Genomic DNA, 5000 nt, shown 5'->3' on the forward strand with positions numbered 1-5000 from the left:
ATGCCATGACCACTATGCCATGCCCACTATGCCATGCCCACTATGCCATGCCCACTACGCCATGCCCACTATGCCATGCCCACTATGCCATGCCCACTACGCCATGCCCACTATGCCATGCCCACTACGCCATGCCCACTATGCCATGCCCACTATGCCATGCCCACTATGCCATGCCCACTACGCCATGCCCACTATGCCATGCCCACTATGCCATGCCCACTATGCCATGACCACTATGCCATGCCCACTATGCCATGACCACTATGCCATGCCCACTATGCCATGCCCACTATGCCATGCCCACTACGCCATGCCCACTATACCATGCCCACTATGCCATGCCCACTATGCCATGCCCACTACGCCATGCCCACTATGCCATGCCCACTATGCCATGACCACTATGCCATGCCCACTATGCCATGACCACTATGCCATGCCCACTATGCCATGCCCACTATGCCATGCCCACTACGCCATGCCCACTATGCCATGCCCACTATGCCATGCCCACTACGCCATGCCCACTATGCCATGCCCACTATGCCATGCCCACTATGCCATGCCCACTACGCCATGCCCACTATGCCATGCCCACTATGCTATGCCCACTATGCCATGACCACTATGCCATGCCCACTATGCCATGCCCACTACGCCATGCCCACTATGCCATGCCCACTATGCCATGCCCACTATGCCATGACCACTATGCCATGCCCACTATGCCATGACCACTATGCCATGCCCACTATGCCATGCCCACTATGCCATGCCCACTACGCCATGCCCACTATACCATGCCCACTATGCCATGCCCACTATGCCATGCCCACTACGCCATGCCCACTATGCCATGCCCACTATGCCATGCCCACTATGCCATGCCCACTACGCCATGCCCACTATACCATGCCCACTATGCCATGACCACTATGCCATGCCCACTATGCCATGCCCACTATGCCATGCCCACTATGCCATGCCCACTATGCCATGCCCACTACGCCATGCCCACTATACCATGCCCACTATGCCATGCCCACTATGCCATGCCCACTACGCCATGCCCACTATGCCATGCCCACTATGCCATGCCCACTATGCCATGACCACTATGCCATGCCCACTATGCCATGCCCACTATGCCATGCCGCCCCTACTTATATGGTTACTCTTGTTATATTCTTATTTTACTGCTATATTTTTATTCCCATTGTTGCTTTTTATTTTTTATTCTTATTGTAATATTTCTCTATTTTGTTTCCATTTAAAGCCCCAATATTTACTTTTTACTTTTTTAAATTGATCGCAACTCTGCTGGAATTTTAATTTTCCAGAAGGATTCCATAAAGTTCTATCTATCTATCTATCTATCTATCTATCTATCTATCTATCTATCTATCTATCTATCTATCTATCTATCTATCTATCTATCTATCTATCTATCTATCTATCTGTCTGTCTGTCTGTCTGTCTGTCTATCTATCTATCTATCTATCTATCTATCTATCTATCTATCTATCTATCTATCTATCTATCTATCTATCTATCTATCTATCTATCTATCTATCTATCTGTTTGTCTGTCTGTCTGTCTGTCTATCTATCTATCTATCTATCTATCTATCTATCTATCTATCTATCTATCTATCTATCTATCTATCTATCTATCTATCTATCTATCTATCTATCTATCTATCTGTTTGTCTGTCTATCTATCCATCTATCTATCTATCTATCTATCTATCTATCTATCTATCTATCTATCTATCCATTTATCCTTCTATCTATCTATCTATCTATCTATCTAAATATCTATCTATCTATCTATCTATCTATCTATCTATCTATCTATCTATCTATCTATCTATATGTATATATGTATATATGGTTGAGGTTTCTGAGGTTTATCAATTTTACAGTGCTTAATAACAGTGTAGAGTAAAATATATGTTAGGTCAGGAAGAAACACAGAGGCTATTTCATCCCTACAAGCCTGTTTCATCCCAACACCTCTGTTTCATCTTTACTAGCCTGTTTCACCCCTACAAGCCTGTTTCATCTTTACAAGCCTGTTTCATCTTTACAAGCCTGTTTCATCCCTACACGTCTGTTTCATCCCTACAAGCCTGTTTCATCTTTACAAGCCTGTTTCATCTTTACAAGCCTGTTCATCCCTACACGTCTGTTTCATCCCTACACGTCTGTTTCATCCCTACAAGCCTGTTTCATCCCTACATGCCTGTTTCATCCCTACTAGCCTGTTTCATCCCTACACCTCTGTTTCACCCCTACAAGCCTGTTTCATCCCTACATGTCTGTTTCATCCCTACTAGCCTGTTTCATCCTTACTAGCCTGTTTCATCCCTACAAGCCTGTTTCATCCCTACACGTCTGTTTCATCCTTACAATCCTGTTTCATCCCTACAAACCTGTTTCTACCCTAAAAGCTTGTTTCATCCGAACAATCCTGTTTCATCTTTACAAACCTGTTTCATCCCTACAAGCCTGTTTCATCCCTACAAGCCTGTTTCATCCTTACAATCCTATTTCATCCCTACAAACCTGTTTCTAGTCTAAAAGCTTGTTTCATCCCTACAAGCCTGTTTCATCCCCACACGTTTGTTTCATCCCTACTAGCCTGTTTCATCCCTACATGTCTGTTTCATCCCTACATGCCTGTTTCATCCCTACACGTCTGTTTCATCACTGCAATCGTGTTTCATCTTTACAAGCCCGTTTCATCCCTACTAGCCTGTTTCATCCCTACATGTCTGTTTCATCCCTACAATCCTGTTTCATCCCTACAAACCTGTTTCTACCCTAAAAGCTTGTTTCATCCGAACAATCCTGTTTCATCTTTACAAACCTGTTTCATCCCTACAAGCCTGTTTCATCCCTACAAGCCTGTTGCATCCTTACAATCCTATTTCATCCCTACAAACCTGTTTCTACCCTAAAAGCTTGTTTCATCCCTACAAGCCTGTTTCATCCCCACACGTTTGTTTCATCCCTACTAGCCTGTTTCATCCCTACATGTCTGTTTCATCCCTACATGCCTGTTTCATCCCTACACGTCTGTTTCATCACTACAATCGTGTTTCATCTTTACAAGCCCGTTTCATCCCTACTAGCCTGTTTCATCCCTACATGTCTGTTTCATCCCTACAATGCTGTTTCATCTTTACAAGCCTGTTTCTACCCTAAAAACTTGTTTCATCCCTACACGTCTGTTTCATCCCTACAAATCTGTTTCATCCTTACTAGCCTGTGTTATCCCTACAAGCTTGTTTCATCCCTACAAGCTTGTTTCATCCCTATAAGCCTGTTTCATCCCTACATGTCTGTTTCATCCCTACACGGCTGTTTCATCCCTACAAGCCTGTTTCATCCTTACATGCCTGTTTTATCCCTACAAGCTTGTTTCATCCCCACACGTCTGTTTCATCCCTACACGTCTGTTTCATTCCTACAAGCCTGTTTCATCCCTACACGTCTGTTTCATCCCTACAAGGTTGCTTCATCCCTCCAAGCCTGTTCCTGCCCTACAAGCCTGTTTCGCAGATTTCCCTGCTGCATCAGTGGTTGCCATGGTGCTGACTGAGGAGCACTGAGAAACAGGCTTGTAGGGATGATACAGCCGCTGTGTTGTCCCTGAGCTAACATACAAACATGTATACAAACATACTATTCTGTCCTTCGTGTTTGTGTTTGTGGCGTAAACAAGATGACAGATAGTTAACATGAAGATCCCAACTTGTATACAAACATACTATTCTGTCCTACATGTTTGTGTTTGTAGCGTAAACAAGTTGACAGATAGTTAACATGAAGATCCCAACTTGTATACAAACATACTATTCTCTCCCACGTGTTTGTGTTTGTGGCGTAAACAAGTTGACAGATAGTTAACATGAAGATCCCAACATGTATACAAACATACTATTCTGTCCTACGTGTTTGTGTTTGTGGCGTAAACAAGTTGACAGATAGTTAACATGAAGATCCCAACTTGTATACAAACATACTATTCTGTCCTACGTGTTTGTGTTTGTGGCGTAAACAAGTTGACAGATAGTTAACATGAAGATCCCAACATGTATACAAACATACTATTCTGTCCTACGTGTTTGTGTCGGTGGCGTAAACAAGTTGACAGATAGTTAACATGAAGATCCCAACTTGTATACAAACATACTATTCTGTCCTTCGTGTTTGTGTTTGTGGCGTAAACAAGATGACAGATAGTTAACATGAAGATCCCAACTTGTATACAAACATACTATTCTGTCCCACGTGTTTGTGTTTGTGGCGTAAACAAGTTGACAGATAGTTAACATGAAGATCCCAACTTGTATACAAACATACTATTCTGTCCTACGTGTTTGTGTTTGTGGCGTAAACAAGATGACAGATAGTTAACATGAAGATCCCAACTTGTATACAAACATACTATTCTGTCCTACGTGTTTGTGTTTGTGGCGTAAACAAGTTGGCAGATAGTTAACATGAAGATCCCAACTTGTATACAAACATACTATTCTGTCCTACGTGTTTGTGTTTGTGGCGTAAACAAGTTGACAGATAGTTAACATGAAGATCCCAACTTGTATACAAACATACTATTCTGTCCTACGTGTTTGTGTTTGTGGCGTAAACAAGATGACAGATAGTTAACATGAAGATCCCAACATGTATACAAACATACTATTCTGTCCTACGTGTTTGTGTCTGTGGCGTAAACAAGATGGCAGATAGTTAACATGAAGATCCCAACTTGTATACAAACATACTATTCTGTCCTACGTGTTTGTGTCGGTGGCGTAAACAAGTTGACAGATAGTTAACATGAAGATCCCAACTTGTATGCAAACATACTATTCTGTCCTACGTGTTTGTGTTTGTGGCGTAAACAGGAGGACAGATAGTTAACATGAAGATCCCAACTTGTATACAAACATACTATTCTGTCCTACGTGTTTGTGTTTGTGGCGT

This window comes from Nerophis ophidion, linkage group LG04, assembly GCF_033978795.1.
Source record: "Nerophis ophidion isolate RoL-2023_Sa linkage group LG04, RoL_Noph_v1.0, whole genome shotgun sequence".
NCBI classification, from domain to species: domain Eukaryota; kingdom Metazoa; phylum Chordata; class Actinopteri; order Syngnathiformes; family Syngnathidae; genus Nerophis; species Nerophis ophidion.